General features: G+C 40.9%; 2 long non-coding RNA genes across 3 annotated transcripts in view; both read right to left on the bottom strand.

Moving 5' to 3' along the window:
- Positions 1–7,543, bottom strand: part of LOC120396823 — a 29,995-nt gene extending 22,452 nt beyond the window's left edge. For both annotated transcript variants that reach the window (XR_005593415.1, XR_005593416.1), the window contains exons 1-2: positions 7,419–7,543; positions 2,635–2,774 (exon numbers count right to left, since the gene is read on the bottom strand). This is a non-coding gene — a long non-coding RNA (uncharacterized LOC120396823). The remainder of the gene's footprint in view (positions 1–2,634; positions 2,775–7,418) is intronic.
- Positions 7,544–8,556: 1,013 nt separating this feature from the next.
- The window catches only part of LOC120396824, a 97,772-nt gene continuing 82,564 nt past the window's right edge, over positions 8,557–23,764 (bottom strand). Inside the window, exons 2-4 of the long non-coding RNA XR_005593417.1 lie at positions 15,212–15,292; positions 13,371–13,432; positions 8,557–10,271 (exon numbers count right to left, since the gene is read on the bottom strand). This is a non-coding gene — a long non-coding RNA (uncharacterized LOC120396824). The remainder of the gene's footprint in view (positions 10,272–13,370; positions 13,433–15,211; positions 15,293–23,764) is intronic.

Below are 23,764 nucleotides of genomic sequence, written 5' to 3'. Positions count from 1 at the left end.
GGATATTTATAATTCACCTGTATTTTGTCTTGTCTATTTAGATAGTAAGCTCTTTGGGTCTAAGACTCTTACTGTGTGTATATACTACACACAGAGGGGCCTTGATCTCATTTGGGGCCTCTACCTGCGACTTTAATACACATAATAAGAGAAAGGATAGGGAGTTGCAGTACATGGGGAATGAGAAGCTCAGTTACATGAGTTCCGCCAGCTCTAGGTAGCACACAGGTGTGTCATTTAGCTTTTTCCTTGCTTTTGGACAAGCAGCCAACTTGTCTCCTGGGCAGGCAGTATATGTAGACTTTTGGGAACTGAATGCCAGAAAAGGCAAAACATAGGGACCTCACAAAATAATTTCTCAATTAACAGTGTGTGGAAAGGAGATTTTATTTATTTTTGAGGATGAATTGATGCTAGCACTCTCTGTTGAGCTATCCATTCAGACCAGTAGTGTTTTAGGGTAGAATTAAATAGCTATAATGGCTTATGGTCACTGACCTAATGCAAATAAAGACTTTGTCCGTTACATTCATGTAAGTCCAGACAGCATTGTTGGTAAGATAAAGTGAATGTCTTGAAACAATGTCTAATATGTTACTCTTTTTCCCCGGCGTCATCTTGCAAAAGTTTTTGAAATTTGAAAAAAAAATAATCAGGAAATAATTCAAGCTGTCTTTGGGGAGGTGGGAGAACTTTCCTAAACTTTTTCAAATGTTTGGAAGGAATTACAGTGCATCCATTTGTTAATTGTAGTGCCACGGATTCTCTACCTGGCTGTTCTCTGCTACTGGATGTTCAAGGGCTACCCGGGGAAGCAAAGAGAAATTAGTTTGCCAAACTAATAGTTTCTTCTCATCAAACCTGTAGATGGGTCCCTATCTTTCAGAGAGGAGTGCAGTAAATAGCTATTTCCACATCAGCAAAGGGTCCATGGAGATGGAGCCAACTTGCTTGTCTGTCTCTTAAGTGAAATCATACTATCCATTAAATTCCTTCCTGGTATTTATATGCCTCTCATTCTGTCATTCAAGATGCTCGGATACTATGGATTATGTATAGGCTTAAAGTGCCTAAATACAATGTACAGCCAGAATCTATTTCAGGTGGGCACAGAAGTTCAATCGTGGGTTGAATGCCAGGGTGAAATCAGTATTCATATAAAGTGGGTGGGATTCCTCATGCAGTTCAGTCACTGAAAAGAAGTTGGATAGTTTTATTTCTGTCCCTCCAAACCTCATTTCTGTGCTCATCCCAATTGTCTTGTGACTACATTGCTGTCAGAATAATGTGATTTCTCTGTGTGCCCTTTGCCCAATTTAAAATATATCCTCCCCCATATAAATATCATGGAGGGTTGAGAGCCAGTCTTTCACTGAGATGAGAAACCATCAAAATGGGCTTTTGAAGCTTCAAGACAAATGATAGGAAAACAGATCCTATTAGAAAGAAATAAGCAGAAATTTCAGTGTCTGGACATTTTTCAGCTTATTGGAGCATAGTGAAATCCCCAATGATCAAGCCCAAAGCCATTCACTCCAAAGACATCTTTCAATAACTGCTGCAACCAGAGGCCATTATGTCCAGGAAAGTTAACTGGGCAAAACTGTATCCTGTGAATATGGCATTGTAGGAAATAAGCACTCATATCAAATGGAACTGTTTATCGGTGATCCAGGATCCTTTCCGTGTCAGTCTGTAAATGCCCAAATTTAGCCTTTAAATCTCTACCTATCTGTGGAGGGATGGAGGGAAGGACTTGCAATTAAAGGCATGGGACTGGGAGTCAGGAGATCTGGGGATGTAATTCAGAGCACCTGTAAGAGCTACAGAAAGTCACCTGGGATAGTAACACTGAGCGCCTAGAAAGGGAGATACCCCAAATTACACCTCATTTTTGAAAATGTGAAACTTAACTTCTCCATACCTCCATTTCCCCCCGTTTTAATAGGGATGATAATATCATGGAAGGGTCTTTACCTACCTTTCTTGGGATATTCCTCATCTATAAAATAGAAGTTCTGATAACTATCTTCTTGAGATGAGGAGTCCAGCTATAATACATGGCTAATCCTACGTATCTTTTTTAGCAAATTAATCCATTAATGTCTCTGAGGTATGCTGAGATCCGAAGGAGGAAAGTGTTGTCCAAGTGCAAAGTACTACAAAAGTATTACAAAAATGCTTTTTCAAATATTCACAAATGTTTACACTATGTTTTTCCTATGAAACTGAGATTTTTTAATGTTACTATTAAACACTAAATCCATGCATATTTGGTGTCAGAGTTAAGCCTGTCAAGAAACCAGAGCCTCATGGCTATACTACTTCAGCTTCAACCATCTTAAATTCTAAATAGAATTGATGGGAGGTATTCTTACTAATTGCCACTTGTGAAAAGATAATTATATTTTGTGTCACAGATAATGTGCTATGGCGTTTGTGACTAGCTAAGCATGACCTACAAGACCTTTGCTGTTGTCGAATTTGGGGTCAGTGGGGCGGAAAAACAAAGAATAATTGAGCCTAGGAAAAAAGAGACTATGAGTCTTACCATCATTCATTTGGGGAAGGGGCTGGCGGGAAGGAGTTAAAGCTAACCTGATCAATAAAAGATGGCTATATACAGTACTGTACCTGTAGTCAGTAATTTATTCTTGGAAATGCTTTCATTGACTAGAAGCTCTATTTTATTTGTGGCCTGCTTTTAACTTCTTTCTGCAACAGGAATGCAGGAATTCTTGTATGCTGGTGTGTTGCAGTGTACAGTAGTAAATCTGTCAAAAAAAATATTTAGGGAGGTTTTTTGCAAAGCAAAAATATGTATAGGGACTGCATTTTCTGAACGTCTGCTAGTTAAAAGTTTGTAACCTAACTATTATAGATGTAAGAGTGGAAGGCTGGATTGGTGGCTAAGGTACTGAAAGATACTCAGGAACGCGTTCAATTCACTGGTCTCCAGCAGTCATCCTGTGACACATTGGTCAAGTCACAATCTCCCTGTGCCTCAATTTCCCATCTATAAACTGGGGATAATGCTACATTCTCTCTCCTACCCCTTGTCTGTCCTGTCTGTTTGGATTTCCACACTCTTTGGGCCAAGGATTGTCTCTTATTATGTGTTTGTACAGTACCTATTACAATGAGATCCTGATCTCATTTGACACCCCTTCATGCTACTGTAACACAAACAATTAACATGTGGCATTCATTGCTATTAGATAACCACAGAGAAGCACTAGCAAGAGCAAAAAATGGCTTAATTAAATGATGAGATATTTACAATCCTATTTTCGCACAGTTTGTTAATATAAAATAGGAGGGGAAAAAAGAGATACAGAGGATCCCCCGGTTGGACCTAGGATCTTTGTCAAAGGCCTTATCTCTTTGTTTAGTACTTTGCAGGATTTAGCCACTATTTCTCTTGGCAAATGATTGCATTGTTCAGATGGCTTCATTGTTATTTTAGTTAGAAGTTGGGCAAAACTTTATATAGCCTTCCATTCTCTTCAGCCCATTACTCTTTCATTTCTCTTTTCTTTAAACATCCTAAAATACATCTCACTTGCATTTCCTTCATTACCTCTGAAGTATTCATTGACAGTTCCCATGTCCCCTTTCCATATTTTCTCTAAACTGTGCCTAGTAAAATTAAACCAGACTCTGAATTATATAAATCAAGAGAAATTAATATCACATATGTCAGATAAAAACACTGAGGTTTTTTTTTAGTAGACAATCACTTCTACAGGATACTGACGTCTTTCCCTATATAATTAAGCAGTCCTAGATTTCATCTTTTCATAAACCAGTGAATTCCTGAAAACCAAACTAGCCAGAGGCATGAGTCAGCAATTTCTTCTTTTGCTCCGCTGCTGCTCTTTCTAGAGCAATGACTGTTTCCAGCTGTGCATTGCTTACCTCTGAGTTAACTGTGGGTGGCAGCTTGTACCACTGCTGCCTGGTTTATGAGCTCCAGCCAGAACCAAAAGAAACCACTTCAAACAATGCTATCACAACAACTAAGTAAAGTCAGATGGACACTGACTCAAGTTTGGTCTGTTTCAAAACAGTTCCCAAAAATGCAATCCCAAATGTGTGTTCTTTTGTACAGCTAAATTGGGTAATTGTGAGGGTCTTGTGTCTGCACAACCATATTGCAGCAAAACCCTTCTCATTCCTTTTTGAAAGAGGAACATAATTTAGTTTGAATACAAGGCCCTGATCCTGAGAGATCCAAAGCGCCCTCATCTTTCGATATAGGATCAGACGCCTCAGCTACCTCGCGCATGGCATAGTCATCTTCTATACTTTGTACAAGGTCAAACACATCCTCAACAATAATGATAATGGGTCAGATCCTTTGAAGTCCTAACTTGGACGTAAACTCCCAAGTTAAAAACAGCACAAATGTGACGGACCACCCTCTTGGCCAACACACCAGGTGATCAAATGAGTTCTTCCACAGCTCTGGCATCTTGAGCTTAAAAAAAATAAGGCTCTGTAGCAGGGAGCTGTAACAAGTAATATCCCTGAGTGGTTTGGCACAGAGAGGGTCCTATAATACACACCAGTGAGTCAAAGAGCCAGCGAGAAGAATGAAAGAACCGAAGAGATGAGCAAAGAAAGAACGGGATCCATAAAATAACTAGAAGGGGAAAGAGTGAGGCAGAGTCGTGCCTGGGAAATTATTTGGGAGGTATACAGAATAAGTGTCCCAACAGGAACTGCTGGGAGCTGAATGCTTTGGTGCCTAAATGGGAGCTATTTTGATCATCTGGCCCCGATTATGAACGCTTACACATGCAATGCTGAGTGTTTTGAAAGTCGGGTCCCACCTGCAAAAACTTAAATTCTTAGTTGCATTAAATAAAATCTAGTAGATCTGGATACAAAAAAAATACTGGAAATATTCATGAAAATTAGCTTGGACCAGGTACACATCCCTTCTGCATTTTCTTCCCATGAACATTTGAACAATCAAGTTTAGGGTCCAAAAAGCAGGAAGCAAATTTCACATTTCAGGGTCCCATATGCAGGTATTTGTAGGCTTTTAGCTATTCCATAGTGCCCTCTCAAGCATGCTCTCTTTTTAGGGTTGCTCAAATCTTATTTGGAAGCTGATGAGAGCTTATATCAACTTTTTAAAAATACTGTATGTGTGTGAGTGGGGAGGCAAGTCACCCACAGCTGTGTTGCAGCCCTCTGCATCCATTAAATCTGTTTCTGTAATTTATAACCTTCCTGTTTGTATCTCCTCACAGTAATCTTAGTGCTGCCATCTTGGAAAGTGAAATATGTGAATCAATTACCAGCTGAAGTTACCAGGATCAGAGAACCTGAGAAAATGCATTGTCTGAGGCAGGGAAGTGTGCTCCCAGGAACCTGACCAGACAGCAAAAAAAACCAAACAAAAAAACGACAAAAGCAAAAAGCTGAGCTGTAAATAGCAAGGAATAAGGTAATTTAATAGTCCAGCATACGCTGGTCTCTAGTCTTTCTTTGTGAATGTTCACAGTTCACCAGGGCCGGCTCCGGGCACCAGCGGAAGAAGCATGTGCCTGGGGCGGCATATGCTAGGGGGAGGCATTCCATCCATTCTTGGGGCGGCAGAATCTGGGCGGCCTTTTTTTTTTTTTTGGCGCTCCGGCAGTTCAGGCGGCAGCAGGCCAAGCCATTTTTTTTTCCTTGGGGCAGCAAAAATGGTAGAGCCGGCCCTGCAGTTAACCAATAACGAAATAACTCCACCAAATAAACCGAAACTCTTGTAGTACTTTGGAAACCACACCTGCATAATAGTGGGCTATGTTGGGTCCCTATCTGTTTGGTCTTGATTTAGCAGTTCATTCCCTATTCAGCAAAGCACTTAAGCAAATGCTTAACTTTAGACACAGGCATTAGACACAGGCTTAAGGCCTAATTGACTTTAAGTTCATGGTTAAAGATGAGCACATAATTAGGGGCTTTCATGAATACGTGACTTATGTGACCTTCGTGAATAACACAGAGACTTAGCCATGTGGTACTAAGTTAAATGCCTTATAAAAGTCTATTATTGATGCAGTTATCTGTATCAACCTAACTTGTATTCTCATCAGATAGACTCATGCGATCAGATATAGGAAACAGAGTCATAATAGATTATTTTTGTTTTATAAACAACAGAAAAGATTGTCTATTACCCCGATCCCCTTAGTCTATTAGGGCTATTCTACAGAGGGATTTAGGTTCCTAGCTACCGCTTTACATGCCTATGTCCAAAATTTAGATCCTCATAACTCCTGCTTACCTGTCGTCAGGCCCCATAGGCACCTACATTGCTGCTGGTGGTTACGTGCAAAGCCACTCGAGTCCTGATGGTGCTGAATTGCTGGAGACTCACATACAAGCCCCATCAGATTCACAAACTAAGGTGTTCCCCTGTCTCTCTGACCTGTGGGGCCCAGGCTCAGAGCATACCTAACCCCGTGAAAAAAGGGGGTGGTGCCCAGTTATTTCTGATAGCTCAGCAGTTAGAGCACTCACTTGGGATGTTGGAGACCCAGGTGTTCAGATCTCCACGCTGCCTAATTCAGAGCAGGGATTTGAACCTGCGCGTCCCACCGGCTAGGTGAGCGTGCTAATCATTAGGCTATAGGGTAGGCAAGGCTGGGTCTCAATCTCTCTTGAAGCTGTTCCACTTTTTATAATAGACTTCAATTGTCATTGGAGCAGGGATAGGCACCAGGTGCTCTAACCAGTAGGCTATACAATCATTCTTACATTTTCACTGGGCTAGAGAGAAAGTAAGTATTTCATACAGAGTGGAACAGCTTCAACAGGGAAACAGAGACACCCATCCCTAAGTCCCATTAGACTTTCCCATAGGGGTAATAATGGCTGCATTGAAACAATGAAAGGCTGCAGCTGGTTCTCAGAGATCTGGCTATGTTTTGCCAACTTGTCGACTCAAACCATGTGGTTTCCCTGGTAAATTTGACTTTTCTTTCTTTAGTCAGAAGTCTGTGGAGCATTCCTAGAACATCAGATGAAATGATAAGAGCTAACATGTGGGCTAACTCTCCTGTGGCCACCTTCCCTCTTTTCTTTCCTGCAAAGTGTCCCCACAGGAGTGGCTAGGCCACCCCTGCAATGCTACGTATACTTTGCACCTGTGCTCTGCCGAGGGCATTTCCTTCAAAGAACACACCAAGGCTGTGAGAAATAACCATGAGAACATTTCTCTGAGCATCCTTCTAGCTATTATCTTGACACAACTGCTGTGCTCTGGGTACTTAACCCTGGGGAGATTAAATCTTTATGCGCCAGTACAAAAAGATCATATCCCTGTAATTTTTAATATATATAATTTCTCAGCTGCCTTAGTTTAAACCTGTCATATTTATGGCACAACTGTAATTATGGGGAACACTTTAAAATACCATTCTCAAAGGACATCTCTCTTGATCTGCTGCAACAAATGCCTAGCTGAAAAGTGTATTGGACTGTTGTGGAACTGATCATTGTAGTCAGTTATATTTCTCAGCCAGCGACTTCTTAATATTCCCTAAGAGAAAAAATCATTAGTGAGCCTGCACTAATGGAGGAGGAACAAATACAAGGACTCCATACTTTCCTGCAGAAGAGAAGTGGACAGCTGTAATTCACCTTACATACACAGAGAAATTGGTCTGGAGCAGGTACTCATGTAAATGTAGAGTTGGTTGTTTTAGCAGCAACCCATCTATATTTGGTATTTCTGCATCTTCTTATAGTTGCACACAAAAGTCCCACTTCTCCACTAGATCAGATTTAAGATTCATGTTGTCATCTTCTAGACCCTGACCAGCTCTGTTCTGGCCTGCCTCTCCAAGATGACTCCATTCTGCCGGTGACGTGCCATTCCTCTCTCTGTCCCTTACCCGCCACAGTGACATCTTCCACACTGCCCTTATATATGGAATTCTACCTCCCCGTACCTTTTGCATGGCCTGCTTTGGTGGGCATCCTCCCTGACTGTATCTGTGCTGCTTGTCACTCCCGGCTGTCTACTCTGCAGTACTGAACAGCTACATAGTAGGAGTTGCAGCTGCATTCAAAAAGCAGACACTTACAATGATATGTCATGAATCTTGATTGCCTTCAAGGGTGATATGCCATAGTGGAGTAGCTAGTCTTTGGCTCTTCCCTTGCTCTGGTCTTTGTGGCCACATAGATCAAAAGCCATCGAGGGGAGATAAGTGACAGTGAGGCTGGGGAAATGGCACATTAGCTCTTCCCTCCTCCCCATAAGACTTAGCAGATCTTAGTTCCCATACACACTACATAGCAGGGGAAGTTGGCAGATTATGGGGTAAACAATATCAGTCATGCTTAATAGTGCCATGTGGTAACTGGATGTATACTCTAAACAAGTATCTGTTGGGATTGTGCTTCACATTCAAATATGAATACAACTGCTCCCAGGAGAAAAAATCCTCCAAGATGTTCAGGTAACTAATACCAGTCCAGTTCTTATCTGGACTGGAATATGGATCAAGCTGGAATACAAAATCTGTCCTGGCCAGCACCGCTGATCTTGTCTCTTCTCCCCTGCCCTCTCTGCCCAGCCTTGATGTTTCCTTCATCTGCTTCTCTCACACCTTTTCCCATGTTACCTTCTACACACAGAAGTACCCGCTACTTCCTATCGGACAAACCACTACCATTTCCATTCAAATTCCTCTTCAGGACTCACTTACAGTTAAGTATGTGAGCAAGAACTTTATTGTAAGGGGATGGATTCCTAATACAACCAAAGGCAGTTGATTTTAAGCACAAGTCTAAACCCCATCGCAGTCAATGTGCTTTGCTGAATTGGGGCATTAGCCTCTCTGCTAGTATTCAGCTTTGCATTGCATTTACTCATTTTTGTTCTAGCCAACAGTTTTTAGACACCACAGTGTTTGGTAAACCACATGACTATACACCTTTGGGTGCATTGACAAATACAACCTCAAAAGTCAACTGCTTTTTGCCACTTAAGCAATGCGGGTAGCAAATGTATTTCTTGAAGTATGCAACTGGTTTATATAATGTTTTTGGTAACACCGTTGTAGCAATTTTTAAAAAGCAGTGGAATTTCCAAGAATACATAGAGGAAAGTGCAGACACTTTAGCCCAGTACAGAGAGTACACCACATCATACAAACCACCTCCGCAATTGGCATTCCTGATGTTAGCCTTGGAAGGCGGCCCAAGAATTGAGCAGGCAATGGAGGCTGAACGCCTCCATCTTAACCTGACGCAGGGTTGAGGTGCCCGTGGAGGCCTGAGTGGGGAAGACGCTTGCACTACATACTCATTCTGTGAATAAAGAGCATAGCTTGGTCTCCAGGATGGTTAAATCGGTATCTGCATTCACATACACACACACTTAGAACAGTAACAGTATACAGAAAAAGATAACCACAATGAAAAGAATTGTAGTTAGTACTTATTTCCAGTGGTGGCAGGTAACTTTTTTGACAAGTGAAGCCAATACTGAAAAGTCTCTCAAATTCCAATATACAGCCTGCTCCTTGCAGTCCTAGCCAGGGATCTCTGCTCCACCCTGCCAGGACCCTGCTGTTACTTCCTTGAACTTGCAGGGAGCTCGCCTCATCCCTCACCAGTCAGCCATTCCAAGGCAGGAACTATTCAGCAGCAGGGTGGCCTCCCCATTGACTGGGGACTCTTGTTACTCCTTGCAGTACTGTGCCAAGCCAGGATGACTGCAGCCTCCTCTGCACCTTGCACTGGGCTTCTCAGATATGCAGGAGCCTCCTCCATCCCCTCTTTGTCAGCGTTGGGAGGGAGCCGCCTGCAGCCCCGCTGTCAGAACCAGCCTTAAATGCTGCAATCCTGCTGCAGCCTCACGCTGCTGTGGTTACCTCAGCAATCCCTCGTAAAGTGACTCTTGGGTATGGTAATTTGCCATGGTAACAGGGTAGCTTCATGAGGCACTATTTACTTATGCCATGATTTGAGTCTCACCCACAGTACTACATTTTCTGGCACTGAGTTTCATTACAGAGACAGAGAGTATGAGTAATGTGACAGATTAAAATCAAATCACAAGCGTTTCTTATTGAATATGTACCCGCTTAACTGTCCTTAAAAATCTGTATATACAAAAAAAAGTAGAGTTTAGGAATCAGTTTTTGAATTCTTTGGTTAGGCTCGAACTCGCTTGCAGGAGTTGGTAAGTTGCCACTGCTCATATCTGTGGTGGATCAGCATACAAAGATTCTCATCAGCATACATGTAGGGTAGGGCTGTCAAACGATTAAAAAAAAGTATCGCAATTAATTGCACTGTTAAATATTTTTGATGTTTTTACATTTCCAAATATATTGATTTCAATTACAACACAGAATACAAAGTGTACAGTGCTTGCTTTATATTTTTTTTATTACAAGTATTTGCACTGAAAAAAATACAAAAGAAATAGTATTTTTCAATTCATCTAATACAAGTACTGAAGTGCAATCTCATTATCATGAAAACTGAACTTACAAAAGTAGAATTAATGTTAAAAAAACTGCATTCAAAAACAAAACAACGTAAAACTTTAGAGCCTGCAAGTCCAATCAGTCCTACTTCTTGTTCATCCAGTCGCTCAGAGAAACAAGTTTTTTATATTTCCAGGAGATAATGCTGACTTCTTCTTGTTTACAACATCACCTGAAAGTGAGAACAGGCATTTGCATGGCACTGTTGTAGCTGGCGTCACAAATTATTTACATGCCAAATGCGCTAAAGATTCATATGTCCCTTCATGCTTCAACCACCATTCCAGGGAACATGTGTCCATGTTGATGATGTGTTCTGCTTGAAAACAATCCAAAGCAGTGCGGACTGACGCATGTTCATTTTCATTATCTGAATCAGATGACATCAGCAGAAGGTTGATTTTCTTTTTTGGTGGTTTGGGTTCTGTAGTTTCCACATCAGAGTGTTGCTCTTTTAAGACTTATGAAAGCATGCTCCACACCTCATCCCTCTCAGATTTTGGAAAGCACTTCAGATTCTTAAACCTTGGGTCGAGTGCTGTAGCTATCTTTAGAAATCTCACATTGATACCTTCTTTGCATTTTGTGAAATCTGCAGCGAAAGTGTTTTGAAAATGAACAAGATATGCTGGGTCATCATCAAAGACATCTATAAGATGAAATATATGGCAGAATGTGGGTAAAACAGAGCAGGGGACATACAGTTCTCCCCCAAGGAGTTCAGTCACAAATTTAATTTACACATTTTTTGTAACGAGTGTCATCAGCATGGAAGCATGTCCTCTGGAATGGTGGCCAAAGCATGGAGGGGCATATGCATGTTTAGTATATCTGGCACGTAAATACCTTGCAATGCCAGCTACAAAAGTGCCGTGCAAATGCCTGTTCTCACTTTCTGGTGACACTGTAAACAAGAAGAGGGTAGCATTATCTCTTGTAAATGTAAACAAACTTGTTTGTCTTAGCAATTGGCTGAACAAGAAGTAGGACTGAGTGGACTTGTAGGCCTGAAGTTTTACACTGTTTTGTTTTTGAGTGCAGTTATGTAAGAAACAAAAAAAATCTACATTTGTAAATTGCACTTTCATGACAAAGAGATTGCACTACAGTACTTGAATGAGATTAATTGAAAAATACTATTTCATTTGTTTGCCACTTTTACAGTGCAAATATTTGTAATAAAAATAATATACACTGATTTCAATTACAAAACAGAATACAATATATATGAAAATATAGAAAAACATCCAAAATATTTAATAAATGTCAATTGGTATTCTATTATTTAGCAGTGTGATGAAAACTGAGATTAATCGTGATAAATTTTGAGTTAATTGCGTGAGTTAACTGCGATTAATCGACAGCCCTAATTTAGGGCCAAATTTTGCCCTCACTTAAAATGTCATGGAATGGCACAAGTGTAAGGGGCAAATGGAGTTGCATGAGTGTAGCTGAGAAGAGTCTCATTTATGGGCATAAATTTACACTAGTTGGTATTACTGAAACCTGGTGGAATGATTGACATGACTGGAGTGCTAAAAATCAATGCTTATAACCTGTTTAGGAAAGATGGAGTAGGCAAAAAGGGAAGGGGGAATGACATGCTGTGTCTAAAATGGCAGTACCTATTTCTGGGACACTAATAAGACGTAAGCAAATAATCTTGAATGCTTATGGATCAATGTCCTAACAGGTAAAGCACAAGATGGTGTACTGGTGTCTGCTACAAGCCACAAAATCATAAAAGAGAACAGTATGATTGCCTCCTTACGTACTTATCTATAATACCTAAGAAAAAAACTGCATGATCATAGGGGATTTTAATTTGAGTGACATACGCTGGAAGTTTGATACTGCTGGCACTAAAACATCCTTGGAATTTCTAAATATTATAGATGACAATTTCCTAACTCAAAAAGTGCTGCCGCCAACATGGGAGAATTCTTTATTAAATCTTGTCCTAACAGATAAAGAGAGTAACAGAAAAAGAAATACAAACATTTATGGTAGCTTAGGTACAGTAATCATGACTTGAACACATTTATAATGTGGAAGCAGAATAAAATCCAGACCAATAATATATATATATATACACTTGGTGTTTTAATAGGTCCAGTTTCACAAAGTTGAAAATAATTATGAGCCAGATCAGCTGGGTGGAACTTAATCAGAATAATGTGAATGATAATTGGGAAAGTTTATGCTCCAATACTTCTGTTAGTCTATAAGGCGTCACAGGACTCTTTGTCGCTTTTTACAGTGTCTATATCATTATATTTAGGCTTCTGTACAATGTTTGACTTGGTACCACATGACATTTTGATTAAAAAGCTAGAACTATATAAAATTAACATGGCACAAATCAAATGGATTAAAAACTGGCTGACTGATAGGTCTCAAAATGAAACTGTAAAAGCAGAATTGTCATCCAGTGTGTGTTTCCAGTGTGGTCTCTCAGGGATTGGTACTTGGCCCTATGTTATTAAACATTTTTAACAATGACCTGGAAGAAAACGTGAGATCATCACTGATAAAGTTCGCAGGTGACACACAAGTTGGGGGAGTGGCAAACAAAAAGAGGACAGGTCACTGATACAAAGTGATCTGGATTGCTTGGTAAACTGGGCACAAGCAAACAATATGTGTTTGAATACTGTTAAATGTCTCATGTAGGAACAAAGAATGTAGCCCATATTTACACAATGGGGGACTGGGAAGCAGTAACCGAAAAAGATTTGGCGGTCATGGTGGATAATCGGCTAAACACGAGCTCTCAAGTTGATGCTGTGGCCAAAAGAGCTAACGTGATCTTGGGATGCATAAACACAAGAATCTCAAGTAGGAGTAGAGAGGTTATTTTACCTCTATATCTGGCACTGGTGTGACTTCTTCTGGAATATTGTGTTCAGTTCTGGTTCCCACAACTCATGCAGGATGTGGATAATATGGAGAGGGTTCAGAGAAGAGCCATGAGAAAGATTAAAGGATTAGAAAGCATGCCTTATAACGATAAACTCAAAGAGTTCAATCTATTTAACTTAACAGAAGGTTAAGGAGTGACTTGATTACAGTCTATAAGTATCTACATGGGGAACAAATATTTAAGAGTGTGCTCTTCAATCTAGCAAAGGAAGGTATAACATGATCCAATGGCTGGAAGATGAAGCCAGGCAAATTCAGATTGGAAATCAGGAGTAAATTTTTGACAGTGAGGTAATTAACCATTGGAACAATTTATTAAGGGTCACAATGGAATCTCCGTCTCTGATCATTTTAAAAGATATGCTGTAGGAATTATTTTCGGGAAGATCTGTTGCCTGTGTTATATAGGTAGTCAGACAGGATCACCACAATAGTCCCTTCTGGCCTTGGTATCTATGAATTTGACCCTAATTGTTTACAAAGCTGAATCCAGAAATTCATGTCAAGGCATCAGAATCTCTTCCCTCCTGACTGCTGGAGCTTTTATTTTTCACTGGGCTTTCTAAGAGACCTCTGCTATGGTTGTCATGCCAGATTTAAATATCAAGTAGTCCATGTGGCAACAGAATAAACGGGCCTACCCATTTATTCAGACCTGCTGTTTCCAGCTGTGAAAAACAAAGCAAGAGGGAGAGGTGAAATTCTTGCCAGCTAACAGGAAGCAACTGCATCTCCATGTTAACTGCTAACGCACAAGCCATTGATGGTGGTACTGGAGTATGTGCAGGGTGGATTGTTAAAATCACTATTAAAAAACCTGAGTTCTCTCTCCCACTATATGTTCTTCATCTGTGTCTTGTATTTTAAATGAAAGGAAAAGTGCCAAATGAATAAAGTCTCCTGAAGAGCACGCAGTAGGTGTGCATTCTCTGTCACACACCTGAGAACAGAATGACTGCTAGCTCTACAGACAAGCGGAGTCCTTAGAAATTTAAAAGTACAGTACACACACAACAAAGGCTTAAGAGTTACAGACTACTTACTATATACCATGCACATGCATGATGAGAACTATTGTACTCTGATCAATAAGGTTTGGATTGCTGGTGTGCAACTGTGTACATTTTTTCATACATAAAAACCTAGAGATGAATAATTTATTTCTTCTACAGACTGGGAAACCTATGTATAATTTACAATTAATATTTCCAGTATTTGCCTGCCTATACTCCATTCGTTTACTCCATTAGACATTTGTCCAAAAATAAACTTCAGATTATCTTGTCTACAGATTTTTGGAAATCTACTAGAAAATTTTCAGAAGGATTAACTGGAGTTGACAGACACCTAATATAATCATTGGGAACCACATGGCTGGGCTGAGAACATAATTTTTATATACAAGACAGTTTCTGAGATCATTCTTATTTATTTAAATAAAGGGGTGCAGCTTCCTCTGAAAACATTTTAGTAATTTGGAATGGACAATGTACTGTACACAGAATCCAGATTCAGTTTTTAACTGAACTGAAGTTCTGGGATTGTGCCAGTTTAGAGGTTTAGATCTTGGTCAGTTTAAGTGCTAGCTTTCAAGAGCTCTCTTTGCTCCATCAAGGGAATTTCATAAGAGGAAGGATGGTCCAGGGTACTAGCCTGCTACTTGGGAAACCGGGATTTCATTCCCTGCTCTGACACAGACTTCCTGTGTGACCCTTGCAAGTCATCGAGTCTCTCTTTGCCTCAATTCTCCATCTGTAAAATGGGACAATAGTACTTCTTACCTCACAGAGGCATTATGAGGATGAATACTTTTAAGATTGTGAGGTGTTCAGATAGAATGGTAATCAGGTCCACATAAGTGCCTAAAACAGAGAGAAACCATTCCTATTACATTTATTTCTAACTAAAGAGAGAATCTAATTTATACATGTGCCTGTGAGAGAGAAGCTGACCTACGTGGCATGAAACTATCACAAAGGGAACAATCCTCATCCCTGTTCAGAGTCATGTCAGAGCAAAGACTCCTACTGATTTCAGTGGACTTTCACCAGGCACAGTGAGACACACCATTGTAACCACTCTGCATTTGACTCATTTACAAAGAATAAAAATTGTGTCACAGATTTGTATTTTCCCCCTACTTCAGACTCAGCCCGCTCTCCCTTTACAGCGGAGAGAATGCTTTAACTTTGCGGGGCAGCCCAGGTGGAACCAAGAGATGAATTTGGCCCAGATTGTTTTCCCACATTAACAAATTAATTTGACATTTTAAATAGACCGTGCAAAGGCAACAGATTAATCAAGCCAGCTATTGTAGGTATGCTGGGAGCACAAAGGAGAACAACCCCACTGAGTCGAAAGCCATGTTGCATGACCTGTAAACAGGATTTCATTAAGCATGTATGACTCCATTCAAATTGGATTTCAGTTTCTGGGTAAGAGAAAAAAAATCTATAATGATTTTTCTACGTAAAGTACTAAAAGATTTAAAACACTAGAACCATATTGGGATGATGCCTCTGGGTATGTGCATGTATATAACATCCTCAGCTTTGTCTCCCCTCTCTGGAATTCCCCATTTTATTCTTTCTTTACTTTTCTTTTGACAAAGGCCCCTGCTGGCTCACTGAGTTTAGACCCAAATTAGGATCACCTGGGTGGCAAGTGTGTTGTGCAGTCACTAAAGCACCAGGATGCCCTGTATGTCCTTTTTTAAAGGGTACCCCACTCTTTCGGACACCGCAAGGAGGGCTAGCCTCCAAAAACAATGTTCTTAAACAGCAAGAACCAAAAACAAATAGTAATAACAAGTTGTTTGCTGCCTCTCCTCTCAACCTTTCATACCAAAGAAATATGCTAATAAAATTAAAAGTAATCATGTAAAATTAGAGACATTATAATAATTGAGAAGAAGACTGGTCCAGTGGCTAGGGTACTATCCTATGACTTGGGATACCCAGACTCTATTTCTAGCTCTGCTTCCGATTTCCTGTGTGATCTTGGACAACTCACTTAGGGTACAAAGAGTCTAGCTGCATGAATATATGCCTAGGGTCTTAGATAAGTATATCCTGCAGGCGGCATACCACTGCAGCTACACTTGGTTTCGAGCACGTTAGCTTGGTCAGAGTAGGCACCAGTATGTCTCTTCGAGCTGGAATTTATACCTACATCTTAAAGTGTAGACATTCCCTTAGTCTCTCCATGTCTTAGTTCCCCATCTGTAAAATAAGGAAAACACTGCCCTACCTACAGGGGTGTTTTGAGAATAAATGCGTTAAAGATTGTGAAGCACTCAGATACTATGGTAATGGGGGATCATATCAATAAAATCATAGAAGATTAGGGTTGGAAGAGATCTCAGGAGGTCATCTAGTCCAACCCCCTGCTCAAAGTAGGACCAGTTCCCAATTAGATCATCCCAGCCAGGGCTTTGTCAAGCCTGACCTTAAAAACCTCTAAGGAAGGAAATTCCACCACCTCCCTAGGTAACCCATTCCAGTGCTTCACCACCCTCCTAGGGAAATAGTGTTTCCTAATATCCAACCTAGACCTCCCCCACTGCAACTTGAGACCGTTACTCCTTGTTCTGTCACCTGCCACCACTGAGAACAGCCTAGCTCCATCCTCTTTGGAACCCCCCATCAGGTAGTTGAAGGCTGCTATCAAATCCCCCCCTCACTCATCTCTTCCGCAGACTAAATAACCCCAGTTCCCTGAGCCTCTCCTTGTAAGTCATGTGCCCCAGCCCCCTAATCATTTTCATGGCCCTCCACTGGACTCTCTCCAATTTGTCCTCATACTTTCTGTAGTGGGGGGACCAAAACTGGACGCAATACTCCAGGTGTGGCCTCACCAGTGCCGAATAGAGGGGAATAATCACTTCTCTCAATCTGCTGGCAGTGCTCCTACTAATACAGCCTAATATGCCATTGGCCTTCTTGGCAACAAGGGCACACTGCTGACTCATATCCAGCTTCTCATCCACTGTAATCCCCAGGTCCTTTTCTGCAGAACTGCTGCTTAGCCAGTCGGTCCCCAGCCTGTAGAGGTGCATGGGATTCTTCCTTCCGAAATGCAGGACTCTGCACTTGTCCTTACTGAATCTCATCAGATTTTAACAACAACAATAATAGAGCAGGGTCCTTTGAGTCCACAATGCTGGGTAATCTTGTTCATATTTCTATAGAATGGCACACACAACATTACGATTCAACGGCGCTCTGCAAGACATGTGATATTGTGTGGCAGATTAAGCCAAAAACTGTGGTTATGATTAAAGAAATGTGAGAGAATTTCACCAGAAAGTTTGTCTGTTTAATCATAATATTAAGTCTGGTCTACAACCCTTGTTCACATTGAGCAGTATGTGCTGATGCTAGTAATTCTGTTAAAAATCAACAGGATGACTCATTTGAATAAATACTAAACAACGTGAGCACAGATGGAAGAATCAGGCCCAAAATGATGAAGTGATTCTACAGTTACCAGAACAGAATTTCTTTCTTCATTTTATTTCAGAGTGGCTTTATGGTTATAGGTTTGAGTGATTGGATACTTAAGTGGAGAGACAGCTAGTTGTTCACCTGAAATTTCTTCAAGCTCTAGCAAGCGAGCCCACTGATGCTCATGAGCTCATTGCAGAATTGACCCATCAGAATACACTCCTACTGTTCCTATCATTCATCGTCACTGACTACACTGGTATAGTTCTGTGCTAAAGCAATCTGTTGCCGTTAGCAAAAGGAAGCTGCAGTCATCTGGCAACGGCCCATGAGGAAGACAGAAGGAGGTCACCACCATATTTTAGGAAGAGGTCTGAGCCACAGCATTCAGATACTGATGCAAACTTCCCCAAACTCAGGGATCTTCAGCTGCAGAGTTTTGCCTTAGGCCCATCTCAACTCATTTTTAAAGTCACAGGGTTTGCTAATCCCAGTGTGAGTTTGCATCCTGGAAGATATAAGGAGAGAGAAGAGTACAAATAGCATGCTGTTTTGTATACCTATTGGGCCTGTTTGCTTTCATTACTCTCGAGTAATTCAGGAATAGTTCACCTGAGGTCTATGGAGTTACTGTACATCTTTTTCCAGAGTATAAAAGACATCACCCTACATTTCCTTCCATTAACTCAGAAATCTCTCACAATTTTGAAGGTGGTGGTCAAGGAACGTGAATCCATGGGGGCTTAGTACAGTTACTTTGGCAACTGTTTTTTCTCCTCTAAGAGTTACCAGAAAAGATCTCCACTACAAGAAGTAGTGACCTGCCAGGAAGAGAACCCCAGAAGTATTTGAAAAGTGATTGCAGGGTTGCTCTTCTCAACTGGGCATCAGAACTAGAGGACAAAGTGGGGGAGTAACACTGCATAAAGGTGCATCTAGAGCTTCAAGAAGCAGCCGGGAATATTTCAATTGCATACAGATTGCAGAAGCATGTTGCAGAAGCTGTCTTAGACCTAGATGAATGTTCCTTCTCCATTACATACATTGCTTTGCTGACCAGGGCAGAGTACAACGATATGCAAAGATCATTGTTGGCTGTGACCCAACTGGAATTTATTGCTGAAACTGAGTCAGGGACATCCCCACGGAGCTCAAGACAGGCAAATGTATGTGAACAACGTATTTCACAATGAATTTATTTGTCACTGTGACCGATGGCTGTCTAACTTTTCAAAGAGAAGATCTTTTATTGTTTGGGACTTTGCAAAAGCTCAAAAGTGCTATGTTGGAACTCACAATAGTGAAAGACACCATGTTGACTCTTTTGTCCTAAATCTTATTGTAAGGGCTAAGTATTTACAGGTCTTCAGAGAGGCAAGGCTGAAGAAAAATCAGATCTATATCCTAGCAGTTTCCATTGAACATGTGGATGCCAGAGTCACTGGCTACAGCACCCATCATTCCAATAGTTTCACTGCTTTGATGCCACACAATATAGAATTAGCCCATTCTTGCAATGCACAAATTGATAATCATCTAGACCATTTAAGCAGGTATTGAATGAGGAAGAGAAAGAGAATGCCCTACTTCAGTGCTTACATCTATAATCACACTTAAATGCCATCAAATCCATAACAAGTGACAGTGCATATTTAATAAAGCTTTCAATTACAATGCCACCTGCTCTTCGGGTGCCTTGAATGGTCCCTTTGAATACGCTAAAATTCCACATATGCTAAAATTATCTGTTCGATCTTGCATTTAGCTGCGACACTCTGAATACCTTTGCCAGACCTGAGGAAGAGCTCTATGTAGCTCAAAAGCTTGTTTCTCACCAACAGAAGTTGGTCCAATAAAAGATATTACCTCCCCAACCTTGTCTCTCTAAACTGCCTTTCAGGACATAATTGTTCTTGGTGGAAATCTTGTTCTCATTGTCCTATAGCACTGCAATTGCAGAATGTGGCTTTTACTAAGGAATCTAATCAACACAATCTGTTGGATATATATGCAGCAAAGCTCTAGACCATTCCTGATGGGTGTTTGTCTAACCTGCTCTTAAAAATCTCCAATGATGGAGATTCCACAAGCTCTCTGGTCAATTTGTTCCAGTGTTTAACTTCTGTAGCTTCCACAGGGGCCCAGGACTGACAACATGGAGAAATTTGCTAGTGCTGCAAGAGTGGGAGAGCAGAGTTTGCGGCAAAAGCTGTGCGGCTCAGTTCACGCTGGCCAAAAAAGGCGGGAAATGGTTAGATAAAAGAGTAGACGGAAAGACGAGAGGACATGCGAGGTGGATTCATAGTACCAGGAGACAGGCGGTGCACTGTACTGCACCGTCTGAGGATGGCAAGAAGCAATGTAGCTTAAATTGCAGCAAGGAGTGAGTGACAACACACACCCAGAAACACCTGAAACAATGTTTTTGCCCCATCATGCACTAGGAGCTTAAATTCCAATTTGAAATCACTCTATTCGAATTTTGGATAGCGATTTTATATATTCGATGCTAGCGGTACTGTGGATGCACTCCACTGAATGCACGCGCATTTAGTGGAGTGCATCCCCAGTACCGAGGCTAGCATCGAAAATTCGAAGCAGTGATTTCACTTAGTTAGGAAGTGTTTTCTAATGTCCAACCTCAACCAACTTTGCTGCAATTTAAGCCCATTGCTTCTTGTCCTATCCTCAGAGGTTAAGGAGAATCAATTGTTCTCCCTCCTCCTAGTAACAACCTTGATGGGGCAAAAAACTGTTATCAGATTGTGTTTCTGGGTGTGTGTTGTCACTCATCTCCTCCTGAAAGTGAAAGCTTCAGCATGACGCCTGACCCCAGATCCCTTTCAGCAGTGCTCCTTCCTAGGCAGTCATTTCCCATTTTGTATGTGTACAACTGATTGTTCCTTCCTAGGTTGAGTATTTTGCATTTGTCCTTATTGAATTTCATCCTATTTACTTCAGATCATTTCTCCAGATCATTTTGAATTTTAATCCTATGCACCAGAGCACTTGTAACCCCTCCCAGATTCCACAAACTTCCACAAACTTTAAAAATGTACTCTCTATGCCATTATCTAAATCATTGATGAAGATATTGAACAAAGCCAGACCCAGAACTGATCCCTGCAGGACCCCACTTGATATGCCCTTCCAGCTTAACCGTGAACCATTGATAACTACTCTCTGGGAATTGTTTTCCAACCCAGTTATGTACCCACCTTATAGTTATGTACCCACCCACTCCATATACAGTGTATTCCCCTGGTTTGTTTACAGGATGGTCATGGAGACAGTATCAAAAACCTTTCTAAAGTCGATATACCACATCTACCTCTCCCTCCACCCATCACCCCCTTGTTATCCTGTCAGAGAAAGCTATTCGGCTGGTTTGACACAACTTGTTCTTGACAAATCCATGTTGTTACTTATCACCTTATTATCGTCTAGGTGTTTGCAAATTGATAGCTTAATTATTTGCTCCATTATCTTGCCAGGTACTGAAGTTAAGCTGACTGGTCAGTAAATCCCCAGGTTGTCCATATTCCCCCCTCCCCCATTTTTAAAAACACAGGTGGGCATTATATTTGCCCTTTTCCAGACCTTTGGAATCTCTCCAGCCTTCCATGACTTTCTGAAGATAACTGCTAATGTCTCACCTCTGTCAGCTTCTTGAGTATTCTACAATGTATTTCATCAGGCCCTACTGACTTGAAGACATCCAACTTGTCTAAGTAATCTATTACTTGTTCTTTCCCTATTTTAACTTCTCATTCTGCCTCATTTTCACTGGCATCCACTATGTTAGAAGTCTCATTGCTGCTAACCTGTTTGGTGAAAACTGAAACAAAAAAGTCATTTAGCACTTCTGCCATTTCCACATTTTCTGTTATTGTCGTCCGTCGTCCCCTCCTCCCCTCCCCCGTCCCTTCTCCCCACACATTGAGTAACAGGCCTTCCCTGTCCTTGGTATTCCTCTTGCTTCTATTCTATTTGTAGAATGTTTTCCTGTTACCCATTAGGTCTCTAACAAGTATAATCTCGTTTTCTGCCCCATCAGACTGTTGTCTAGTAGCATCAAGGGGAAAAGGGAATAAAACACATTTGTGGCTATAATCAGAGAAGGCATTCAATGACAAAAATGAAGGCAGCACTAGTAGAGTACTAGAATAGTGGTATTGTGTGAGACCAGATATGGATAATGTCAATCTGGTTGAAAATCCAGATTTTTAATTTAATCATTAGAACAGTTACTTTGTTTTCAAATAAATTACAACAGACTCAGTTCCAGGCCTGTGATGACACTGGCATTTTAAATTTATATTAAACACATAAGACAGAGAGAGATCCAGACACACCACAAACAAGAGAATATAAACAAAAAATCCTGGCAGAACAGTCCAAACAGATTCAGAGAAAAGCCATTAGATAATTACAGCAGCAGCATTTCATTTCAATGAGAGAATGAGGTCAAAGCCAGACCCACAGATAACCATGTTTTCTTGTCTGACATCATCTGAAGTCTTCACTGCCCTCGGACAATTTTTCCTTCCAGTCTGCAGATAGCTGAGAGCAATACCCTCTTTCTCCAATGTCTGTCTCTTACATCAGTATCATTATGTATGGAGTTTCAGAACATCTTGAAAAGGAGGATTTTATTAAAGAAAACTACAGAAAAAGAACACGTTTCCACATAGTTTGAGTTCCAGCTTTGTCTCTATTGTTTACCGGAGACCACACCTTGTCTGAACCACTATCCACACAAAGACATCTAGTGGCTAAATAATATATTGCACATAAAACATTTAAAAAGCGGTATTGATACTTTCATTTATTCATGGTTGTTTAAAGGGGGTGGGGAACAAAACAAAAAGCTAGCACAGTCCAAGGAAAAGGTGCCATGAAAAACTAGGCCTATGCAAATACTTCCTAACACTCTCTGCCCTCACCCAATCACCCCCCTCGAAATCCCAGTCATTATTCCCTTGGTCTTATTTTGGCCTGTGTTATCTTCAGTGCCACTTCACCTTCTGCGCCACTTCACCTTCCGCAACTGCATTAGATTTTAAATTCTACTTTCTATTAACTTCTTCGGTGCCTTATGGACATATAACATACAACCTGCAAAGTGCACCATCCCCTGAACTAACATTTTACTCCAGATGCCCCTAATTCCCTCTGAATTTCACCATGCTGCATTAAGTAACCAGGTTAGGATTTTCCTCCTCCCTATGAACCGTGAAAGTTAAAAGCAGGGCAATCATGGGTGAAGTGTTACTAAAAGCTGCAGCTTCACAGATGTGACAAGGGTCAGGAGGAGTCAGGGAAGAAGCGAAAGAGCTTGAGAGAGGAACTGTACTGTTGCAGAACTTCCTAAGGGAACTTAGTATTTCAGTGTTTATTTTAACAATTTGATTTTTAGGATCATTTAAAAAAATCATTTTAAATTCAAATATTACATTACCTGGGCCCTGTTCCCGCACGTGGCTGTGTGCAGGATCTCTGTAATCATGGAGCCACATTTAAGCCAATGGGGGCTCCACATGGACCTAAGGATGGACCTGCACACAGCCTATTACAGGACCAGGGCCTTTGTTTTTAACTCAGGAAGAACCTTACTAGAAGCTCCTAGTGATTTCAGAGTTTGCCTGAGAGAGGACAGAGTAAAAATTAAGCAAGGATCTAAACATTTGACACTCAGCCTCCAGTGCCCCATTCAATGCTCCTGACTTTAAGTGGTTGCATGGGTGTAAAATGAAGGCAGAATTTGGGAAAGTGCTTTGGAACAGGCAATTCAGTTTTCTGCCATCGCTTCTGGGCTGCTCAGTGAAATGTCTGACCATGAGGCCTCTGTTGCTGCTCTGAAACCTCCTCCCAGAATGTGAGCTAACA

The sequence above is a fragment of the Mauremys reevesii genome, linkage group 2 (genome assembly GCF_016161935.1).
Source record: "Mauremys reevesii isolate NIE-2019 linkage group 2, ASM1616193v1, whole genome shotgun sequence".
Taxonomy (NCBI): Eukaryota; Metazoa; Chordata; order Testudines; family Geoemydidae; genus Mauremys; species Mauremys reevesii.
This window is presented reverse-complemented; position numbering and strand designations above follow the sequence as displayed.